General features: G+C 47.4%; 1 protein-coding gene across 3 annotated transcripts in view; it reads left to right on the top strand.

Annotated features, from left to right (window-relative positions):
• LOC135385204 (CRISP/Allergen/PR-1-like) overlaps nt 1-12,105 on the top strand; it is a 50,938-nt gene that overhangs the window by 18,980 nt on the left and 19,853 nt on the right. The window lies entirely within an intron of this gene.

Genomic DNA, 12,105 nt, shown 5'->3' with positions numbered 1-12,105 from the left:
GTTACAACGCGCCGAAGTTTCTGTGTCGGTGTGTGCGGCGTGTGATTGCCATGAAAGCACCGTAGGAATTCCAGTAGTTGGTATACATATTTTTCTTGTAATAGCCGCACGTTCTGCCCATAATGTATACCTGAGTCCACAAGGTGTCGAATGCTTTCCGCCAGGACGTCGAAACCAGCACGTCGGCTTGACGGGGACACTGTAGAGGAACAGAGGTCAACTGTGTGCGTCACAGTGCCACTTTACGCGCGTTCCCAGCATGAACGCTATCACCGAGCTCTATAATGCAAGTGAAGATAAGCTACTGTTTATTTACACATTTCGCTGATCACGTTATTACATTATTTACACTGACTGATCAACATATATAAGATTTATGCCACACCTAAAGAAATTCTGTCAATGTTACCCAAGCTATCGCCGCACATCACGACGTATCAGATCGGAATGCAGACTCAGGCAGTCCTCAACATCTGAACAGCAACCAGTCCGCTTGCGTTCTCCTTAGGAAAGAACCCTAAATATGTTTTTTTGTTGTTACATCACGTACGGGCGCATCTGCCTGCAGAATTTCAAGAAAATTTGTGTTTTTTTTTAGAAAAGCGCGCTCGAAAAACGCCTTTTTTCACATATTACATGAGGAAGAAGCCTCCGTGCATCGCAGCAACCTGGTCTAGCCTGGTAAATTTAGTACCATCTTGTAGAGCTAAGCCTGCATGACACGCCAATATCTTTCTCTTTTCCCTATCACGTACAGAAGCCCGGAAATAAGCGCGATAATATGAGTAATTTTCGCCGTTTAAGCCAACTTTGCACATCTTTACCTGCAAAATGTCAGAACACACAGGGTAGAAACCAGGAGGGTTGACAATGCGAGAAAAAAATATCGTAGCCCTGACGGCGTTCGTTGGGGAAATATTGGATGTCAAAATCGCAACGTCCAAAAGTGCGTTGAAGCTACCAATTTCTTTCCGAATTTTACGCTGGAACCATAAAGGCTAGAGAAAAAATACTTGCTGTTCTATGCTCAGCCTGGGAAAGGGGATCACATATATTTTTTCAGTAAAAATCGCTGATGGTGCCCAGACCACCTTGCCTGAGTTGAAATGGAATCACCCACCTGTTACTCTCGCCTCTCACCCTCTCGCTCTCACGGCTCTCGCCGTTTGAATGTTTGAATTTGTAGTAGCCGTCGTGGCGCCTTCATGGTTCTGCATTGCATCAGCGTCTGCAGTTACCTTCCCCTTTTCTTTGTTTTTTCGTTTTCTTTCTTCTAATTATTTAACTTGGCTTTCGAAACTGTTGAGGTGCATTTTTGACGTTTCGCTCACCACACCGTTTTGCTCACCACAGACATTTTATAGCCTCAGCTGCTTTATTATAAATTTGACATTTTAACCACGTTCGCTGCTCTTTGTGGTAAAATTCACGACGTGTAATCCAGCACGTAAGAAACTGGTAAAGGAACTGGCGCGAGGTATCCGGACAGGCATATCGCATAATACAGACCTCTGTGGTGAATATCTCTGTCAAAGTGTTGGCGTCTCTGTCTTCTGCCGGTGTGAAAAGAAGGTTCCCTTTTGCATCACTGTGTTTACGCTTTGTGCACCCATGTGGTACGGGTGACTGAGTAGTATCCCCTTACTGGCAGATCTGCTTTGTGGTCACCAGGGGGTATGTGCGACCCACGAAAGAGTGGCGTCGCACGATTTGATTGATTCATTTCTGGACGTTTTATTTCTGGTCATGTCTTCAAACTGCACGTAACTTACCACTAGCTGCACTTTCACGACGACCTCAGTGCTCCACATGACGGTATCACGCACGGCCAAAGAAGACGGAAAGAGGGAATCAATTTTGTTTTATCTAAGTGACGTCACTTGATCACAACTGATTTCTTTGCCTCTATGTCCCCTCAAATATATACTAGCGTCTGGTCCTCACACTTGCTAGTAAGTACCAAAGCACCAAACGAGTACTCAAACTCACTAAGTACCCCCCAAAAAATGAAGGGGAAGAAAGAAGCGTGAACACTAAGGCATTATGGAATCCCTGAGATCTCCGATGCTTCGCTGAGCAATGGGCGGGCGCTCATGTATGTCGGTACAGGAGTAAGCAGGCTCGTTAATAATGAAAAGTATGGTAATCACTGACTTCATGGATATATCTCGTGGTGATCCGTGCATTGTACATAAGCATGGCGTCACCAAGCGTGTGACGTGTCAACTTCTCGAACAGCATTGGATCCAAGGATTCCTGGCAGGTTGATACGTTACACGCTTTGTGGCGCTACGCACATGTCCAATGAACATCGGTTTCAATTATCATTGGGACTAACGGCCATTGAACATAAACATAGCGCCACCAAGCCTGTGACGTTTTCAACTTCTCGAACAGCATTAGATTCAACGATCCCTGCAGGTTGATGCGTTACACGCTTTGTGGCGCTACGCACATGTCCAATGAACATCGGTTTCGATGATCATTGAGACTAATGGCCATTGAACATAAGCAAGCCACCAAGCAGTGCCACCAAGCGTGTGAACCTATCAGGGAGCGTTGGACCCAGTGCTTTTAGAGAAGTTGACACGTCTCACGCTTGGTGGCGCTATGTTTATGTTCAATGGCCATTAGTCCAATGATAATTGAAACCAATGACCATTGAACACGCGCGTGCCACCACCAAGCGTATGTCAAGCGTGTAACATGTCAAGTTCTCAAATATTACTACATCCGGTTCTCCCTGACAGGATAACACGTTGCACGTTTCGTGGCGCTACTCACATATTCAACGGTCATTGGTTTCAAATGATCATTGAAGATTGCCCATGTGGCAACCTGGGTATTAAACTTGTCGAGGTTTATGGACGAAAAGAAGTGCTCACATACGTTATGTGCTGTCAACTCTGAACAGGAGCAGCGCCTGGCCGCGCGAACTATTCTTGAAATTTGGTTTCATTCTAACTCTTCTTTAAATCGTTTAGAGACGACAGCTCCCTTCAATTCGGAAGCCAAAAGGCCCTCGAGCCGCAGAATAGTGTTCGAGCCCCGTCGCATAAATCTTCTCTAACTAATTCCAAGTATGAGTACGTTGATTACCGATAGTTTGTCACGAACTGCGAAGCGTTTGTTTATCAACCCTAAACGTGAGTGATTTAGATGTGACGTCAATTTTACGTCACGCACCTGGCTACCGGATGATTGCCGGCAGCAGCTGTCTTCCGACGTTCATTCAGAAACACGCGCTTTGCAACAGATGGTTCCATCTAATCACTCGACGTGCAACTTCTTTAACCGAACGGAGATGTATAAAGCATCGGGAGCACGCTCATGCGAGCCGTTTGACACTTACGCCTTTATTAATGTGAACTCCGGTAACCGCTAAACCGTCAAATTCAGAATTGAGCTATAATACTGTAACAGTTGATCTTTCCAGACGAGAGCGCATGTGCGCTCTCAATTTGAGTGGAGTAGCTGGTTGATGCGGGGTTGGACTCGAGGGGCTCTGGTATTTTTAAACAAACGCACCCAAAATGCTGTACATTTTGTATCAAAAGAAATATAATGTTTAAGCTCGTGATATAACATGAAGGAAACAAGCCTTGTCCTGCATAAGAATACTTGGTCACGGTACCCGCCAACTCATATCAAGACAGCTCATGCAGAGACAGCTCGTACCAAGCAAACTCGCCACACCCAAATCCTATCACTCCTAGCACAACTTGTGCCAATCTGAACCTATACCAATTGAAGTCGCGCCGGGACAGGCCATATCAGAAAAAAACAAATCACAGATTGTGATATGTACAGAAGGAAATGTACGGCTCTCACGAATGACACTTACTGAAGAACACCGAAGGACATCGTCAAAGCGCACTTCAATGATCGTGGGAACTACAGAATTTTGAAAAGAAATGGTGGGCTGGAAACTATCCCACATTTTCCTCATTGCGTAGAATATCAGGACAGTAATCACATGAATCGGCCTATGGCCGCAACCTGTATTCCGGATTATCACAATACTTTTTTTTTTTTTTACTATACTACAATACTATATTTTAAACTCACTTGAGTTTCTTGGACCAGGTGGCCCACTACTGTCTTATGGCATACAGGATGCTTCAGTAACCATGTCAAAAATGCAGTTTGAATTTCAAACACGTCTAGCAACATTTACCTATTTTTTTAATGGCTTTTCCCCCCTCTTTATAATTCACTGGCTTGCACTGTGGCATTGAGGAGTGCTCGGTCACCCTCCCAGGTGTATATCACTCGCTGAATGACCCCTGGTTTGCCAATCCCGAACGATGCGCAGCTACCCAGGGCCGACGAGCCTCAAACACGGCGAAACACGTGTCCTCTGGTGCTGTCGCATCGTTCAATGAGTATATATATATATATATATATATATATATATATAAAGAAATGACACTACGAAAAATTATGCGGTCAAAGACATTTATCTCTAGGGAACTTCTGGCACGCTCTGCATGTAACTTTAGGAAATTTACTTTAATTGAAACAGATTTAATTTCGTGGACTGAACTCCGAAATCTGCCTAGTCAACGTAACGTTCGTTTGCCAGAAACAGAACGCCCATGCTGAATTTACCCAAACACTATGCGAAATACATTCCTGCTACAATGGTGGTCATGGACTCGGATCTACGCTGCACTCGCCACATGAAGCACTTTGAAGCCTAAGCGCAACGACGGCTTTTTCGACGAACATCTTTCTGGCTGTCAATTGAAAACAATGGACAATGGGTGACAATGGAGCTTCCTCAAATTTATTACAAGCTTTCGCGTGGTGGACCACGCTTCATCAGGTACAAACAGCAAGTGTGACTTTCAGTGGTCTGCTCTACTATTAAACCTGACTTTTCCCACTCTGCCAGAGTATGCCTCATTTTTCTGGCTCTGGATGGGGCTGTGATCAGCGCTCTCTTCTTGCAATTCACAGCCCTAGTGCGGGCGACTGTGTTTTACAGCCTTTCGGTCCTGCACAGGATTTCCAAAACGTCATTAAATACCCTTCGAAGCCTGTTCCCTCGTAGCCTTAGCCGCTGCCTTAGAGTTCCAAGAATAGCTGAAACACGACAGGTTCTGGCTGAAGCTGGATAATCGCCGATTGAGGTTCTACGTGAAAGGGAAACTGTTCGTCACATCCTTAGTTTGCGTGCTCGCAATCGCCGTCACGCGATCCTCAGGAAAATTCAATACCGCCCTGAAAGTGACTGTTACGGAGTGGCGCAGATGACACGAACGAGCCTCACTGGCTTTTTAGCGAAGGACGTCACACCACCGGAAACCTTTTGCTCTCAACTTGTCCCGCCAACCTTGTGAATCTTCCGGATCTACGGCAACGGAGAGATCAAGTTCCTCCTGAAACCCTCCGAACCCATTTTTATGCTCTAGTAGAAGAGAAATTTTCTATTTCTGCTGCAGTATACACAAATGGCGCTTCCAAAAATAGCAACTCTGCATCGGCCATTGTAATACCGTCGAAGGCGTAGTGCAAGGACGGCATTTTCCATGTCAAACCTCATCAACAACTGCAGAACTCTATGTCATGCTATTCTTTCTGCAACACATAGTAGATTGTAGCCCGCTAGAATGGACAGCGTTCAGCGACTCTAAACCTGCAGTGTAAGCTGTTGAGAACACAGGCATACGAAGTTCGTCTGCACCCCCAGTGACGGACGTGTTGAGGCCTTAGCATCATGTATACGAAGCAGGACACATGCTAATTCTGAAGTGTGTTCCAGCCTACCACTACGGTGTCGTCGGTAATAAACAGGGCGACAGCGCCGCGGAAGCAGCTCTCCCATAGGCGAGCTTTGTAATGCAAGTATTGTAATGCTGAGAGGAGACCATCGTTCCATCCTGCGACGACCAGTGGCACCCCTGGCTTCCCGCCAACGGACAACTGACATTCTCCCCTCATCTATGCTTGCCAGTGTTATTCCAAAGATAGCTTTCCGGATGCCTCGAAAGAACCTCTTGTCATGACGCTGAATTAATTCATCCGGCGCGACTCAATGTGGCTTTTACAGCTCAGTGGCGTTACCGCTTGCGAGAGCTTCACTGTCCAAGATGGTCACTGCGGTGACCCGAAAGATCCTAGAGCACGTCCTTTTCCATTGCCCGCGCTACCAACCTTTCAGAGCCCCACTTTCAGTATCAGCCGGACACTCGCCATCTCACTGTGTCGAAAGTGCATGGGTCATGGCCAAATCCCGATCACCAACGCTCTGCCCTAAAAGCACTTCTAAACTTTTTGGACACCATAGGACCTCGGTGCTCACTGTGATGCGACTCATTATTATATTTCGCCACATTACCGCCAGCAATGGGGTAGAGCATAGTCCTTTGCGATGAAACTCCCCAATCATCATCATTCAAATATAGTTGTTGTTTACTACGATTGTAATAAGTAAAAAAGGTTACGAAACCCAATGTCTCCAGACGCTCAAATTGTGGGCGACCTTCAGTTAACCGTGAAGAAGCCAGGAGAGGAGGGCGAGCAGGGTGCAGGACCTTTCCTCTTCAGATTCCTTTTCAATGCTTCTTCTGATAACGGCAGCAAATTTAGAACGCCACTGTTATCTGACGCAACAGTGACAGTGTTATCTGACGCAACAGGCAAGGGGAATAGCCCAAGCAGCACAATGTACTGAAAGCCGAGTGCATTAGGGGTGGACGGTATGTGTCTTATCAATGTTCTCTAGTTTCATGAATCTGTTCAAGGCCTTTCATCTACCCGTCCACCCCTATTGCACTCGACTTTCAGTGCGTTTTGCTGCTTGGGAGGTTGGGTGACCGTTTTCTTCCCCAATTCTCGCTCTAAATAGAGCGCTGGTGGTATATATCAATGACGAAGACCCACGAGACATCCATGGCCATTCTTCATGGGCCACTGCCCTCCTGGCTGAAGAAGGATTGAACGCGGCCAAACATTTGCGCGTCTCGAAATGGCGATATTCGTTTTCTTTTTCTCTCGTTTTTTTTTTAGTTGCGATTTTTTCTTTCTTGCAAAGCCGCCCTCGGTGGCCCAGTCTGTAGCGTGTCCGCCTGCTGAAGATTGCGGGTTCAAACCTGGCTGAGGACGGTGGCAACTTGGTGGAAGGGTACAAGTTGCTCAGACACGCCGTCTTTATTTTTTTTAAATTCCGTGCTAGCGCCGCGAAGCAACGGTGGCTATGAGCAGCGTACAGACGCGGACAGATGGAGAGAGGACAGCAGCAAGGAGTGGGCGACAGAGGGGTTAGTATGCGTCCTGGGCCCACTTCAGGGGAACTGTGCCGACATTCGTCTGGAGAGTCTACTGAAAACCCAGGGAAAACCGGTGACAGCACAGCCGGTGACAGGATTCGAACCCGTGTCACCTCCCAGTCTCTGCGTGAAAAGCGGCCACCCTAACCACTATGCCACGGGAGCTGGTACGCCGTCTTTAGCGAGGGACGTTAAATATGGTGTGCCGGTGTTGAGATTTCTGAGCATGTTAAAGAACCGTCAGGTGCGCAGTATTAATCCACAGACATGACCACTATGGCGTCGCTCATGATCGCAGTTGTCTCGCGACCCGTAAAGCCCTGGATTATTAATATTATTTCTTGCAAAAGAGCGTGATGTTGCACATTTCTCAGCACATTTCGTACTTTCATTCAAGAACTTTAATTTATGTTAATAAATATTTCATAAACTTACTTTGTAACTAAACTGAACGCAAAAGTACCGCACAGATAAATGCCGCTGATCGCATAGTTTTCCGCAGTGTGTTTTCTTTCGTCAACATTTTTTCTTTCTCTTTTTTTGTTACATGGTTACTAAAACACACTCTAGCCTATGTATTCGTACGTAATTTCAAAATAACATATCTGTTCAACAAGATTTACGCTTTATTGCGAATTTTTCGTCCATGAATTTTGGAATCCCAGTGAGAACCACGCACATATCCATTTCTTGATTATAACGTGGGCGATTCACCGTCGTTGTGGCTCTATGCCCCATTGCTTTTACGGAACGAATGAGGGGATGATGATAGAAAGGGTACATTTAAAGATCTGTCGCCAGTCGGATGGACAAGCAAGAACACGACTGCCTTGGATGTGGTGGGTAGCGTTCGGCCACGGCCCGACAATCCTGGCGAGGTCGAATGGCTCTTGGTCAATACATCGCATACCAGTTTCCATTAGTGTACGCTCTTGCTGACACTGCGCACAAGCCAGGATGATGTGGTAGAGTTCGCCGTGCACTCGGCAGGTGGAGCACAGGGAAAACAAGGAGGCAAGACTGTGTTTAGAGGCACGTGTAAAGGCAACTCACCATCATGCTGTGGAAGATGCTGCAAAAGGACGTGGTAGTGGCGGAGGAGATTTAAGCAGCGTGGATCTACAGCAAATACAAGAGAGAGCACTACGTCGCGTTGCCATCGGGCCTGCTTCTTCGGGCCAGTGTGGTTTGAAATGAGGCATCAATGATCGCTTAAAGACAACATTTTCGGGGAAAGAGCTTCGTGCTGATAGGCGCTCAAAGCAGCTCTGTCTACTTTCTCATAACCGCTGATTTCGACATGTCCGGGGATCCACTGCAATGCGACAGTGTGTCCTGCAGCTGCCACCTTCTTCCAAACTTGCAGGATGTCAGAGTCGATAGGAATGAGGGAGCAGCGTATCCCCAAGTCAGCCACACGCTGTCCCCCGTCACACCTGTGAAACACGTCACACGTCAGCTAAAACCGATGTTAACGTCGCATAACTCTCATTCATCCTGCCCAGGGTAACCTGCCTGGTGACAGACGGGACAACATCCCCTTTTCCTTCCACGAGGACCAGGAACGGATAGGCTTGGAAGAGACCAAGGGAGGATACTGGGAGCCACTGTTTTCACCACGAAGCACGGAGTGCTAGACTTCAGCTGAGCAATCAGCAGGCTGATCTTGCGGCACTTGCGCCTGAAAATCTGCGAGACCAGCGGGCGCCGCCGCCGATGGGCTAGGACAGTGCTCCTCAACTTCTGTTATTCCAGGGAAAAGGTGATCGTGCCAGCACGACCTCAGCGAACCTATACGCGGGGGCAACTAGATGTCGCACAACTTTATTTATTCCGTTTAAATTATTATTTTGTTGATTGCGCTTCATTTATTTATTGTTTCGTCGCAAGATGTCGATTGAGCTTTCCCAGAGTCATGCAACTGTGTCAAAATACTTTTCCGCAGATAACGAATTGTGGGTTAGCTTGTAAGTCTCAAGTCCGTGTAGGCTGGGGAGTAGCTCCGACTTTCTAGGTGTTTGTAACGCTTCCGAAACACCAGAGGAAAATCAAAAGCGCGGTGTGGAGAAATTGTGTAGAGAAATCTGCGCACTGCCATGAAGATGACAGGTGCGGGCTCCATTCTTTACAGTGACTGTGAGCCGGGGCAACCTGGTCTTGCGGCCTCCATGTCATTCCCATCAACGATCATCAAATGTCCAAAACGGTGCTACACCAACGCTGTTAGAGAGCGAGCCGTGGTAGGCGCTTGCAGGTGCTCAACAGTATCCTGTTCGCTGTTCCTCGGGACAAGGCCCGCGCAACCCTTGTTGAGAAACGCTGGGCTAGAAGAAAAAGCGTGACAGCAGCGCGCGCCTCGCTCCTGCAAGCTCGGCTTCTCAGTTCGTGTTCTGCTATCCCTCTTTCGCCAGCCCGGCCTGTCAGTAAACTCTCCCCCACCTGTAGGACACTTTTTCTCACAATTTAGGCTACCCGGACAAAGAACGAGGTATGGTACCCTGGACCCCTCCCTGACTCCTTCAGGAACTTTTTCTGCAGCGTTCGTCAGCTGAGACTCGCTGCATATTGGCTGCAGCAGGCGCTGACACTGTCGATGACATTCTCGACCTGTTGCTCCTCCGGGGAGCAGCCGGCGGATGACAACATTCCTGACCATGACTTCTCCGGCATCACAGCCACTATGGCAGCCCTTATTGCAAACCTGAGGAGTATGAATGATGCAATGACATATTTGATAGTTATGGTTGCCGGCATTTCAACTCAGGAATGATCACCCCAGCGTTATGGTCATTCCTGCAATCGTCGGCGGCGCTCAACGAGCCGGGGGCTCTATTCCTCACATGCGAGCCTCTCTCGCTACGGCTTTAGGGAACGGGTCTTCTGTACTGCGTGATAGGAGTCTGAATGGTTTACCCGCATGCACCTCAGGGAAACACATTGCCTCACGCATGCTCCCAAACCCGAGGCACTGCATGCCACCCTTCCCAAGTGAGACGTGTATGTCCCAAATATCTCAGACGTAAAGCATATCTGCAGCACAAAGCTGCGAGTATTGCACTGCTTAGAGGAGACTGTCGTACCATTCTTCAACGTCCAAGGGCACCCCTGGTTTCCCTCCAACGGGCAACTGATATTTTCCCCTATCAATGCTTGGAAGAATTGATCCGACGCTCGCTTTCCAGATGCAGCGGAACACCTATTGTAGAGGCGCTGCATTAATTCATCGGTGCGACTCAATGTGGTACAGCTGAGTGACGTCACAGCTTGAATCTCCAAGCTGCCGTCACTGCGGTGATCTGGAAGACCTAGAGCACACACTTCTCCATTGCCCGCATACCAACCTCTCAGAACCACACTTTCAGTGTCTCTAAATCAGCTAGACTCTCGCCCTCTCACCATGTCAAAATTGCATGGTCCATGGCCCAATCCAGCTCGCTAACGCTCTGCCCTAAAAGCACTTCTAAAGTGTTTGGGCAGTGTAGGACTTCAGTCCTCCACTGTGAGGCGGCTTATTACTCCATTTCATCAGATTACCACCAGCAATGGAGTACAGTATTACCCTTGGCGATGAAACTGGTCAATCTCTGTCACTAAATAAAGTTGTTGTCCTTACAGCGCATAGTGCATTACCGAAGCAAAAGGAAATCTTTATTTCGCTCGACCTCCGTGTCACGCACAGGGAAGTGCCTTGAAAGCAACTTGGAAAATGAGTACAAATTACTGGAAAAGGTATCAAAGTTAGACTACTAAATACTGACCTCTGAAGGTATTTGGCAGTTACCAAGTGACTCGCTCGAGTATTTAGGATCCGAAACTTAAATAATCTACTGAAGTTACGTACAAGTCTGTTTAGCGCAAATCCTACAACGTGCGCAGCCTGTTTACCGCCTCAGCGGAGAGGTTTCGCGTTCAAGAAATAGTGCCGCGTATAAAGTAAACTTATTTCTGTTGCTGAAGGCTTCTCGAAGAGATGTACAAAGAATACGTTGTGGCAGGACATCCCTCATAAATGTTGGCCAAGTGACTCTATAAAACTAAAAACTGCTTGTCTTCAGAATACTACCAAATTTATGTTACTGAAATCTGTCTGTGTCACTTTACATTCCTGCAAAATATTTTGGCTCTACGTGATGCGAAAGCCAGAGAAAATCAATTTTTAGTTTTGAGAACTGGGGCGTCATTTTAGACTCTGACTCAGCACCCAGCTCTCATCAGGCAACGTTGTTGACCTTCGCTTCTTCCTGGGGGCTCACCTTTTGCACTCCGTTAGTGGAGCCTCACGTGACATACCCTCCGACCGCTCCGACCTTCGAGAAAACACATGGAGGGAGTAGACGTCTCTCCTATTTCCCCCTCTTTCGATCAGCGTCACGTGACTTCTGTACCACGTGACCTTCCCGGACGCTGGCATCGTAGCTAGCAGAGGAGTGTCCTCTCTAGAACATGACATCATTGCAATTTGTCGGCTGATGATTACGTCACCACTCCTCGCGTCGGCGAAACTTGTGGAGGCTCAGCAGAGCCTCCACAAGTATCTTCAGTAAGAGTATCTACCAACGTACAGGTTCCAAGAAAGCTCCGTCTCGAACTTGTCCCTTCGCCTAAGTGCTCAATAGCTTCCTCTCCCAAACTGTCCTTAAAGTGCCACTCCGGACTCGGAAAACAGCGTTATTTTATTTAGTCCATAAAAGACTGTGCCTCAAGGATGCTGTACGCGATATTTCAATCCTGTTTACGAACGCCGTGCATTTCTGTCAATTTTTGAAAATCCTCGATCACTCCGCCTTGCGATTTCTTATGTGTCAATTTTGTTTAGACCGTGTTCCCGTAT

This window comes from Ornithodoros turicata, chromosome 2 (assembly GCF_037126465.1).
Source record: "Ornithodoros turicata isolate Travis chromosome 2, ASM3712646v1, whole genome shotgun sequence".
Taxonomy (NCBI): domain Eukaryota; kingdom Metazoa; phylum Arthropoda; class Arachnida; order Ixodida; family Argasidae; genus Ornithodoros; species Ornithodoros turicata.
This window is presented reverse-complemented; position numbering and strand designations above follow the sequence as displayed.